General features: G+C 45.7%; 1 pseudogene; it reads left to right on the top strand.

Annotated features, from left to right (window-relative positions):
- The first annotated feature begins 712 nt into the window (after positions 1-712).
- LOC140098640 (5S ribosomal RNA) lies at positions 713-830 on the top strand (annotated as a pseudogene).
- Positions 831-12,549: the final 11,719 nt, after the last annotated feature.

The following is a 12,549-nucleotide window of genomic DNA, read 5'->3' as shown; positions in this document are numbered from 1 at the left end:
GCAGCAGCAATGCAGCTTAAGGCTTGGCAAGTACCAGCATGGGAGACTGGCTGGGAATCCCAAGTTCCGTTGACCTTTTTGAACCTGAAAATTGTGTTAGTTTCTCTATGAGATAGTAAAAGAAGGTTCAAACTGAACAGCTGCTGTCAACGGCCATTCTAAGCTGAATGTGCCTGCTCTCGTCAGATTGCAGCAGCAATGCAGCTTAAGGCTTGGCAAGTACCAGCATGGGAGACTGGCTGGGAATCCCAAGTTCCGTTGACCTTTTTGAACCTGAAAATTGTGTTAGTTTCTCTATGAGATAGTAAAAGAAGGTTCAAACTGAACAGCTGCTGTCAACGGCCATTCTAAGCTGAATGTGCCTGCTCTCGTCAGATCGCAGCATCAATGCAGCTTAAGGCTTGGCAAGTACCAGCATGGGAGACTGGCTGGGAATCCCAAGTTCCGTTGACCTTTTTGAACCTGAAAATTGTGTTAGTTTCTCTATGAGATAGTAAAAGAAGGTTCAAATTGAACAGCTGCTGTCAACGGCCATTCTAAGCTGAATGTGCCTGCTCTCGTCAGATCGCAGCAGCAATGCAGCTTAAGGCTTGGCAAGTACCAGCATGGGAGACTGGCTGGGAATCCCAAGTTCCGTTGACCTTTTTGAACCTGAAAATTGTGTTAGTTTCTCTATGAGATAGTAAAAGAAGGTTCAAATTGAACAGCTGCTGTCAACGGCCATTCTAAGCTGAATGTGCCTGCTCTCATCAGATCGCAGCAGCAATGCAGCTTAAGGCTTGGCAAGTACCAGCATGGGAGACTGGCTGGGAATCCCAAGTTCCGTTGACCTTTTTGAACCTGAAAATTGTTAGTTTCTCTGTCAAAGATGGTAAAAGAAGGTTCAAATTGAACAGCTGCTGTCAACGGCCATTCTAAGCTGAATGTGCCTGCTCTCGTCAGATCGCAGCAGCAATGCAGCTTAAGGCTTGGCAAGTACCAGCATGGGAGACTGGCTGGGAATCCCAAGTTCCGTTGACCTTTTTGAACCTGAAAATTGTGTTAGTTTCTCTATGAGATAGTAAAAGAAGGTTCAAATTGAACAGCTGCTGTCAACGGCCATTCTAAGCTGAATGTGCCTGCTCTCGTCAGATCACAGCAGCAATGCAGCTTAAGGCTTGGCAAGTACCAGCATGGGAGACTGGCTGGGAATCCCAAGTTCCGTTGACCTTTTTGAACCTGAAAATTGTGTTAGTTTCTCTATGAGATAGTAAAAGAAGGTTCAAATTGAACAGCTGCTGTCAACGGCCATTCTAAGCTGAATGTGCCTGCTCTCGTCAGATCGCAGCAGCAATGCAGCTTAAGGCTTGGCAAGTACCAGCATGGGAGACTGGCTGGGAATCCCAAGTTCCGTTGACCTTTTTGAACCTGAAAATTGTGTTAGTTTCTCTATGAGATAGTAAAAGAAGGTTCAAACTGAACAGCTGCTGTCAACGGCCATTCTAAGCTGAATGTGCCTGCTCTTGTCAGATTGCAGCAGCAATGCAGCTTAAGGCTTGGCAAGTACCAGCATGGGAGACTGGCTGGGAATCCCAAGTTCCGTTGACCTTTTTGAACCTGAAAATTGTGTTAGTTTCTCTATGAGATAGTAAAAGAAGGTTCAAATTGAACAGCTGCTGTCAACAGCCATTCTAAGCTGAATGTGCCTGCTCTCGTCAGATCGCAGCAGCAATGCAGCTTAAGGCTTGGCAAGTACCAGCATGGGAGACTGGCTGGGAATCCCAAGTTCCGTTGACCTTTTTGAACCTGAAAATTGTGTTAGTTTCTCTATGAGATAGTAAAAGAAGGTTCAAATTGAACAGCTGCTGTCAACGGCCATTCTAAGCTGAATGTGCCTGCTCTCGTCAGATCGCAGCAGCAATGCAGCTTAAGGCTTGGCAAGTACCAGCATGGGAGACTGGCTGGGAATCCCAAGTTCCGTTGACCTTTTTGAACCTGAAAATTGTTAGTTTCTCTGTCAAAGATGGTAAAAGAAGGTTCAAATTGAACAGCTGCTGTCAACGGCCATTCTAAGCTGAATGTGCCTGCTCTCGTCAGATCGCAGCAGCAATGCAGCTTAAGGCTTGGCAAGTACCAGCATGGGAGACTGGCTGGGAATCCCAAGTTCCGTTGACCTTTTTGAACCTGAAAATTGTGTTAGTTTCTCTATGAGATAGTAAAAGAAGGTTCAAATTGAACAGCTGCTGTCAACGGCCATTCTAAGCTGAATGTGCCTGCTCTCGTCAGATCGCAGCAGCAATGCAGCTTAAGGCTTGGCAAGTACCAGCATGGGAGACTGGCTGGGAATCCCAAGTTCCATTGACCTTTTTGAACCTGAAAATTGTGTTAGTTTCTCTATGAGATAGTAAAAGAAGGTTCAAATTGAACAGCTGCTGTCAACGGCCATTCTAAGCTGAATGTGCCTGCTCTCGTCAGATCGCAGCAGCAATGCAGCTTAAGGCTTGGCAAGTACCAGCATGGGAGACTGGCTGGGAATCCCAAGTTCCGTTGACCTTTTTGAACCTGAAAATTGTGTTAGTTTCTCTATGAGATAGTAAAAGAAGGTTCAAACTGAACAGATGCTGTCATTGGCCATTCTAAGCTGAATGTGCCTGCTCTCGTCAGATTGCAGCAGCAATGCAGCTTAAGGCTTGGCAAGTACCAGCATGGGAGACTGGCTGGGAATCCCAAGTTCCGTTGACCTTTTTGAACCTGAAAATTGTGTTAGTTTCTCTATGAGATAGTAAAAGAAGGTTCAAACTGAACAGCTGCTGTCAACGGCCATTCTAAGCTGAATGTGCCTGCTCTCGTCTGATTGCAGCATCAATGCAGCTTAAGGCTTGGCAAGTACCAGCATGGGAGACTGGCTGGGAATTCCAAGTTCCGTTGACCTTTTTGAACCTGAAAATTGTGTTAGTTTCTCTATGAGATAGTAAAAGAAGGTTCAAATTGAACAGCTGCTGTCAACAGCCATTCTAAGCTGAATGTGCCTGCTCTCGTCAGATCGCAGCAGCAATGCAGCTTAAGGCTTGGCAAGTACCAGCATGGGAGACTGGCTGGGAATCCCAAGTTCCGTTGACCTTTTTGAACCTGAAAATTGTTAGTTTCTCTGTCAAAGATGGTAAAAGAAGGTTCAAATTGAACAGCTGCTGTCAACGGCCAAATTAAGCTGAATGTGCCTGCTCTCGTCAGATCGCAGCAGCAATGCAGCTTAAGGCTTGGCAAGTACCAGCATGGGAGACTGGCTGGGAATCCCAAGTTCCGTTGACCTTTTTGAACCTGAAAATTGTGTTAGTTTCTCTATGAGATAGTAAAAGAAGGTTCAAACTGAACAGCTGCTGTCAACGGCCATTCTAAGCTGAATGTGCCTGCTCTCGTCAGATCGCAGCAGCAATGCAGCTTAAGGCTTGGCAAGTACCAGCATGGGAGACTGGCTGGGAATCCCAAGTTCCGTTGACCTTTTTGAACCTGAAAATTGTGTTAGTTTCTCTATGAGATAGTAAAAGAAGGTTCAAATTGAACAGCTGCTGTCAACGGCCATTCTAAGCTGAATGTGCCTGCTCTTGTCAGATCGCAGCAGCTTAAGGCTTGGCAAGTACCAGCATGGGAGACTGGCTGGGAATCCCAAGTTCCGTTGACCTTTTTGAACCTGAAAATTGTGTTAGTTTCTCTATGAGATAGTAAAAGAAGGTTCAAACTGAACAGCTGCTGTCAACGGCCATTCTAAGCTGAATGTGCCTGCTCTCGTCAGATCGCAGCAGCAATGCAGCTTAAGGCTTGGCAAGTACCAGCATGGGAGACTGGCTGGGAATCCCAAGTTCCGTTGACCTTTTTGAACCTGAAAATTGTGTTAGTTTCTCTATGAGATAGTAAAAGAAGGTTCAAATTGAACAGCTGCTGTCAACGGCCATTCTAAGCTGAATGTGCCTGCTCTCGTCAGATCGCAGCAGCAATGCAGCTTAAGGCTTGGCAAGTACCAGCATGGGAGACTGGCTGGGAATCCCAAGTTCTGTTGACCTTTTTGAACCTGAAAATTGTGTTAGTTTTTCTATGAGATAGTAAAAGAAGGTTCAAATTGAACAGCTGCTGTCAACGGCCATTCTAAGCTTAATGTGCCTGCTCTCGTCAGATCGCAGCAGCAATGCAGCTTAAGGCTTGGCAAGTACCAGCATGGGAGACTGGCTGGGAATCCCAAGTTCCGTTGACCTTTTTGAACCTGAAAATTGTGTTAGTTTCTCTATGAGATAGTAAAAGAAGGTTCAAATTGAACAGCTGCTGTCAACGGCCATTCTAAGCTGAATGTGCCTGCTCTTGTCAGATCGCAGCAGCTTAAGGCTTGGCAAGTACCAGCATGGGAGACTGGCTGGGAATCCCAAGTTCCGTTGACCTTTTAGAACCTGAAAATTGTGTTAGTTTCTCTATGAGATAGTAAAAGAAGGTTCAAACTGAACAGCTGCTGTCAACGGCCATTCTAAGCTGAATGTGCCTGCTCTCGTCAGATCGCAGCAGCAATGCAGCTTAGGGCTTGGCAAGTACCAGCATGGGAGACTGGCTGGGAATCCCAAGTTCCGTTGACCTTTTTGAACCTGAAAATTGTGTTAGTTTCTCTATGAGATAGTAAAAGAAGGTTCAAATTGAACAGCTGCTGTCAACGGCCATTCTAAGCTGAATGTGCCTGCTCTCGTCAGATCGCAGCAGCAATGCAGCTTAAGGCTTGGCAAGTACCAGCATGGGAGACTGGCTGGGAATCCCAAGTTCCGTTGACCTTTTTGAACCTGAAAATTGTGTTAGTTTCTCTATGAGATAGTAAAAGAAGGTTCAAATTGAACAGCTGCTGTCAACGGCCATTCTAAGCTGAATGTGCCTGCTCTCGTCAGATCGCAGCAGCAATGCAGCTTAAGGCTTGGCAAGTACCAGCATGGGAGACTGGCTGGGAATCCCAAGTTCTGTTGACCTTTTTGAACCTGAAAATTGTGTTAGTTTTTCTATGAGATAGTAAAAGAAGGTTCAAATTGAACAGCTGCTGTCAACGGCCATTCTAAGCTTAATGTGCCTGCTCTCGTCAGATCGCAGCAGCAATGCAGCTTAAGGCTTGGCAAGTACCAGCATGGGAGACTGGCTGGGAATCCCAAGTTCCGTTGACCTTTTTGAACCTGAAAATTGTGTTAGTTTCTCTATGAGATAGTAAAAGAAGGTTCAAATTGAACAGCTGCTGTCAACGGCCATTCTAAGCTGAATGTGCCTGCTCTTGTCAGATCGCAGCAGCTTAAGGCTTGGCAAGTACCAGCATGGGAGACTGGCTGGGAATCCCAAGTTCCGTTGACCTTTTAGAACCTGAAAATTGTGTTAGTTTCTCTATGAGATAGTAAAAGAAGGTTCAAACTGAACAGCTGCTGTCAACGGCCATTCTAAGCTGAATGTGCCTGCTCTCGTCAGATCGCAGCAGCAATGCAGCTTAGGGCTTGGCAAGTACCAGCATGGGAGACTGGCTGGGAATCCCAAGTTCCGTTGACCTTTTTGAACCTGAAAATTGTGTTAGTTTCTCTATGAGATAGTAAAAGAAGGTTCAAATTGAACAGCTGCTGTCAACGGCCATTCTAAGCTGAATGTGCCTGCTCTCGTCAGATCGCAGCAGCAATGCAGCTTAAGGCTTGGCAAGTACCAGCATGGGAGACTGGCTGGGAATCCCAAGTTCCGTTGACCTTTTTGAACCTGAAAATTGTGTTAGTTTCTCTATGAGATAGTAAAAGAAAGTAGAAATTAGGCAGCTGCTGTCAACGGCCATTCTAAGCTGAATGTGCCTGCTCTCGTCAGATCGCAGCAGCAATGCAGCTTAAGGCTTGGCAAGTACCAGCATGGGAGACTGGCTGGGAATCCCAAGTTCCGTTGACCTTTTAGAACCTGAAAATTGTGTTAGTTTCTCTATGAGATAGTAAAAGAAGGTTCAAATTGAACAGCTGCTGTCAACGGCCATTCTAAGCTGAATGTGCCTGCTCTCGTCAGATCGCAGCAGAAATGCAGCTTAAGGCTTGGCAAGTACCAGCATGGGAGACTGGCTGGGAATCCCAAGTTCCGTTGACCTTTTTGAACCTGAAAATTGTGTTAGTTTCTCTATGAGATAGTAAAAGAAGGTTCAAATTGAACAGCTGCTGTCAACGGCAATTCTAAGCTGAATGTGTTAGTTTCTCTATGAGATAGTAAAAGAAGGTTCAAACTGAACAGCTGCTGTCATCGGCCATTCTAAGCTGAATGTGCCTGCTCTCGGCAGATCGCAGCATCAATGCAGCTTAAGGCTTGGCAAGTACCAGCATGGGAGACTGGCTGGGAATCCCAAGTTCCGTTGACCTTTTTGAACCTGAAAATTGTGTTAGTTTCTCTATGAGATAGTAAAAGAAGGTTCAAACTGAACAGCTGCTGTCAACGGCCATTCTAAGCTGAATGTGCCTGCTCTCGTCAGATCGCAGCAGCAATGCAGCTTAAGGCTTGGCAAGTACCAGCATGGGAGACTGGCTGGGAATCCCAAGTTCCGTTGACCTTTTTGAACCTGAAAATTGTGTTAGTTTCTCTATGAGATAGTAAAAGAAGGTTCAAATTGAACAGCTGCTGTCAACGGCCATTCTAAGCTGAATGTGCCTGCTCTCGTCAGATCGCAGCAGCAATGCAGCTTAAGGCTTGGCAAGTACCAGCATGGGAGACTGGCTGGGAATCCCAAGTTCTGTTGACCTTTTTGAACCTGAAAATTGTGTTAGTTTTTCTATGAGATAGTAAAAGAAGGTTCAAATTGAACAGCTGCTGTCAACGGCCATTCTAAGCTTAATGTGCCTGCTCTCGTCAGATCGCAGCATCAATGCAGCTTAAGGCTTGGCAAGTACCAGCATGGGAGACTGGCTGGGAATCCCAAGTTCCGTTGACCTTTTTGAACCTGAAAATTGTGTTAGTTTCTCTATGAGATAGTAAAAGAAGGTTCAAATTGAACAGCTGCTGTCAACGGCCATTCTAAGCTGAATGTGCCTGCTCTTGTCAGATCGCAGCAGCTTAAGGCTTGGCAAGTACCAGCATGGGAGACTGGCTGGGAATCCCAAGTTCCGTTGACCTTTTAGAACCTGAAAATTGTGTTAGTTTCTCTATGAGATAGTAAAAGAAGGTTCAAACTGAACAGCTGCTGTCAACGGCCATTCTAAGCTGAATGTGCCTGCTCTCGTCAGATCGCAGCAGCAATGCAGCTTAGGGCTTGGCAAGTACCAGCATGGGAGACTGGCTGGGAATCCCAAGTTCTGTTGACCTTTTTGAACCTGAAAATTGTGTTAGTTTCTCTATGAGATAGTAAAAGAAAGTAGAAATTAGGCAGCTGCTGTCAACGGCCATTCTAAGCTGAATGTGCCTGCTCTCGTCAGATCGCAGCAGCAATGCAGCTTAAGGCTTGGCAAGTACCAGCATGGGAGACTGGCTGGGAATCCCAAGTTCCGTTGACCTTTTTGAACCTGAAAATTGTTAGTTTCTCTGTCAAAGATGGTAAAAGAAGGTTCAAATTGAACAGCTGCTGTCAACGGCCATTCTAAGCTGAATGTGCCTGCTCTCGTCAGATCGCAGCAGCAATGCGGCTTAAGGCTTGGCAAGTACCAGCATGGGAGACTGGCTGGGAATCCCAAGTTCTGTTGACCTTTTTGAACCTGAAAATTGTGTTAGTTTTTCTATGAGATAGTAAAAGAAGGTTCACATTGAACAGCTGCTGTCAACGGCCATTCTAAGCTGAATGTGCGTGCTCTCGTCAGATCGCAGCAGCAATGCAGCTTAAGGCTTGGCAAGTACCAGCATGGGAGACTGGCTGGGAATCCCAAGTTCTGTTGACCTTTTTGAACCTGAAAATTGTGTTAGTTTCTCTATGAGATAGTAAAAGAAGGTTCAAATTGAACAGCTGCTGTCAACGGCCATTCTAAGCTGAATGTGCCTGCTCTCATCAGATCGCAGCAGCTTAAGGCTTGGCAAGTACCAGCATGGGAGACTGGCTGGGAATCCCAAGTTCCGTTGACCTTTTTGAACCTGAAAATTGTGTTAGTTTCTCTATGAGATAGTAAAAGAAGGTTCAAATTGAACAGCTGCTGTCAACGGCCATTCTAAGCTGAATGTGCCTGCTCTCGTCAGATCGCAGCAGCAATGCAGCTTAAGGCTTGGCAAGTACCAGCATGGGAGACTGGCTGGGAATCCCAAGTTCCGTTGACCTTTTTGAACCTGAAAATTGTGTTAGTTTCTCTATGAGATAGTAAAAGAAGGTTCAAATTGAACAGCTGCTGTCAACGGCAATTCTAAGCTGAATGTGTTAGTTTCTCTATGAGATAGTAAAAGAAGGTTCAAACTGAACAGCTGCTGTCAACGGCCATTCTAAGCTGAATGTGCCTGCTCTCGTCAGATCGCAGCATCAATGCAGCTTAAGGCTTGGCAAGTACCAGCATGGGAGACTGGCTGGGAATCCCAAGTTCTGTTGACCTTTTTGAACCTGAAAATTGTGTTAGTTTCTCTATGAGATAGTAAAAGAAGGTTCAAATTGAACAGCTGCTGTCAACGGCCATTCTAAGCTGAATGTGCCTGCTCTCGTCAGATCGCAGCAGCAATGCAGCTTAGGGCTTGGCAAGTACCAGCATGGGAGACTGGCTGGGAATCCCAAGTTCCGTTGACCTTTTTGAACCTGAAAATTGTGTTAGTTTCTCTATGAGATAGTAAAAGAAGGTTCAAATTGAACAGCTGCTGTCAACGGCCATTCTAAGCTGAATGTGCGTGCTCTTGTCGGATCACAGCAGCGATGCGGCTTAAGGCTTGGCAAGCACCAGCATGGGAGACTGGCTGCGAATCCCAAGTTCCGTTGACCTTTTTGAACCTGAAAATTGTGTTAGTTTCTCTATGAGATAGTAAAAGAAGGTTCAAACTGAACAGCTGCTGTCAACGGCCATTCTAAGCTGAATGTGCCTGCTCTCGGCAGATCGCAGCATCAATGCAGCTTAAGGCTTGGCAAGTACCAGCATGGGAGACTGGCTGGGAATCCCAAGTTCCGTTGACCTTTTTGAACCTGAAAATTGTGTTAGTTTCTCTATGAGATAGTAAAAGAAGGTTCAAATTGAACAGCTGCTGTCAACGGCCATTCTAAGCTGAATGTGCCTGCTCTCGTCAGATCGCAGCAGCAATGCAGCTTAAGGCTTGGCAAGTACCAGCATGGGAGACTGGCTGGGAATCCCAAGTTCCGTTGACCTTTTTGAACCTGAAAATTGTGTTAGTTTCTCTATGAGATAGTAAAAGAAAGTAGAAATTAGGCAGCTGCTGTCAACGGCCATTCTAAGCTGAATGTGCCTGCTCTCGTCAGATCGCAGCAGCAATGCAGCTTAAGGCTTGGCAAGTACCAGCATGGGAGACTGGCTGGGAATCCCAAGTTCCGTTGACCTTTTTGAACCTGAAAATTGTTAGTTTCTCTGTCAAAGATGGTAAAAGAAGGTTCAAATTGAACAGCTGCTGTCAACGGCCATTCTAAGCTGAATGTGCCTGCTCTCGGCAGATCGCAGCATCAATGCAGCTTAAGGCTTGGCAAGTACCAGCATGGGAGACTGGCTGGGAATCCCAAGTTCCGTTGACCTTTTTGAACCTGAAAATTGTGTTAGTTTCTCTATGAGATAGTAAAAGAAGGTTCAAATTGAACAGCTGCTGTCAACGGCCATTCTAAGCTGAATGTGCCTGCTCTCGTCAGATCGCAGCAGCTTAAGGCTTGGCAAGTACCAGCATGGGAGACTGGCTGGGAATCCCAAGTTCCGTTGACCTTTTTGAACCTGAAAATTGTGTTAGTTTCTCTATGAGATAGTAAAAGAAGGTTCAATTTGAACAGCTGCTGTCAACGGCCATTCTAAGCTGAATGTGCCTGCTCTCGTCAGATCGCAGCAGCAATGCAGCTTAAGGCTTGGCAAGTACCAGCATGGTAGACTGGCTGGGAATCCCAAGTTCCGTTGACCTTTTTGAACCTGAAAATTGTGTTAGTTTCTCTATGAGATAGTAAAAGAAGGTTCAAATTGAACAGCTGCTGTCAACGGCAATTCTACGCTGAATGTGTTAGTTTCTCTATGAGATAGTAAAAGAAGGTTCAAACTGAAAAGCTGCTGTCAACGGCCATTCTAAGCTGAATGTGCCTGCTCTCGTCAGATCGCAGCATCAATGCAGCTTAAGGCTTGGCAAGTACCAGCATGGGAGACTGGCTGGGAATCCCAAGTTCTGTTGACCTTTTTGAACCTGAAAATTGTGTTAGTTTCTCTATGAGATAGTAAAAGAAGGTTCAAATTGAACAGCTGCTGTCAACGGCCATTCTAAGCTGAATGTGCCTGCTCTCGTCAGATCGCAGCAGCTTAAGGCTTGGCAAGTACCAGCATGGGAGACTGGCTGGGAATCCCAAGTTCCGTTGACCTTTTTGAACCTGAAAATTGTGTTAGTTTCTCTATGAGATAGTAAAAGAAGGTTCAAATTGAACAGCTGCTGTCAACGGCCATTCTAAGCTGAATGAGCCTGCGCTCGGCAGATCGCAGCATCAATGCAGCTTAAGGCTTGGCAAGTACCAGCATGGGAGACTGGCTGGGAATCCCAAGTTCCGTTGACCTTTTTGAACCTGAAAATTGTGTTAGTTTCTCTATGAGATAGTAAAAGAAGGTTCAAATTGAACAGCTGCTGTCAACGGCCATTCTAAGCTGAATGTGCCTGCTCTCGTCAGATCGCAGCAGCAATGCAGCTTAAGGCTTGGCAAGTACCAGCATGGGAGACTGGCTGGGAATCCCAAGTTCCGTTGACCTTTTTGAACCTGAAAATTGTGTTAGTTTCTCTATGAGATAGTAAAAGAAAGTAGAAATTAGGCAGCTGCTGTCAACGGCCATTCTAAGCTGAATGTGCCTGCTCTCGTCAGATCGCAGCAGCAATGCAGCTTAAGGCTTGGCAAGTACCAGCATGGGAGACTGGCTGGGAATCCCAAGTTCTGTTGACCTTTTTGAACCTGAAAATTGTGTTAGTTTCTCTATGAGATAGTAAAAGAAGGTTCAAATTGAACAGCTGCTGTCAACGGCCATCCTAAGCTGAATGTGCCTGCTCTCATCAGATCGCAGCAGCTTAAGGCTTGGCAAGTACCAGCATGGGAGACTGGCTGGGAATCCCAAGTTCCGTTGACCTTTTTGAACCTGAAAATTGTGTTAGTTTTTCTATGAGATAGTAAAAGAAAGTTCAAATTGAACAGCTGCTGTCAACGGCCATTCTAAGCTGAATGTGCCTGCTCTCGTCAGATCGCAGCAGCAATGCAGCAAAAGGCTTGGCAAGTACCAGCATGGGAGACTGGCTGGGAATCCCAAGTTCCGTTGACCTTTTTGAACCTGAAAATTGTGTTAGTTTCTCTATGAGATAGTAAAAGAAAGTAGAAATTAGGCAGCTGCTGTCAACGGCCATTCTAAGCTGAATGTGCCTGCTCTCGTCAGATCGCAGCAGCAATGCAGCTTAAGGCTTGGCAAGTACCAGCATGGGAGACTGGCTGGGAATCCCAAGTTCCGTTGACCTTTTTGAACCTGAAAATTGTTAGTTTCTCTGTCAAAGATGGTAAAAGAAGGTTCAAATTGAACAGCTGCTGTCAACGGCCATTCTAAGCTGAATGTGCCTGCTCTCATCAGATCGCAGCAGCTTAAGGCTTGGCAAGTACCAGCATGGGAGACTGGCTGGGAATCCCAAGTTCCGTTGACCTTTTTGAACCTGAAAATTGTGTTAGTTTCTCTATGAGATAGTAAAAGAAGGTTCAAATTGAACAGCTGCTGTCAACGGCCATTCTAAGCTGAATGTGCCTGCTCTCGTCAGATCGCAGCAGAAATGCAGCTTGAGGCTTGGCAAGTACCAGCATGGGAGACTGGCTGGGAATCCCAAGTTCCGTTGACCTTTTTGAACCTGAAAATTGTGTTAGTTTCTCTATGAGATAGTAAAAGAAGGTTCAAATTGAACAGCTGCTGTCAACGGCAATTCTAAGCTGAATGTGTTAGTTTCTCTATGAGATAGTAAAAGAAGGTTCAAACTGAACAGCTGCTGTCAACGGCCATTCTAAGCTGAATGTGCCTGCTCTCGGCAGATCGCAGCATCAATGCAGCTTAAGGCTTGGCAAGTACCAGCATGGGAGACTGGCTGGGAATCCCAAGTTCTGTTGACCTTTTTGAACCTGAAAATTGTGTTAGTTTCTCTATGAGATAGTAAAAGAAAGTAGAAATTAGGCAGCTGCTGTCAACGGCCATTCTAAGCTGAATGTGCCTGCTCTCGTCAGATCGCAGCAGCAATGCAGCTTAAGGCTTGGCAAGTACCAGCATGGGAGACTGGCTGGGAATCCCAAGTTCCGTTGACCTTTTTGAACCTGAAAATTGTGTTAGTTTCTCTATGAGATAGTAAAAGAAGGTTCAAATTGAACAGCTGCTGTCAACGGCCATCCTAAGCTGAATGTGCCTGCTCTCATCAGATCGCAGCAGCTTAAGGCTTGGCAAGTACCAGCAT

The sequence above is a fragment of the Engystomops pustulosus genome, chromosome 9 (assembly GCF_040894005.1).
Source record: "Engystomops pustulosus chromosome 9, aEngPut4.maternal, whole genome shotgun sequence".
Classification (NCBI taxonomy): Eukaryota; Metazoa; Chordata; class Amphibia; order Anura; family Leptodactylidae; genus Engystomops; species Engystomops pustulosus.
The sequence above is the reverse complement of the archived record's forward strand: the minus strand, read 5'-3'. Positions and strand labels throughout refer to the sequence as shown.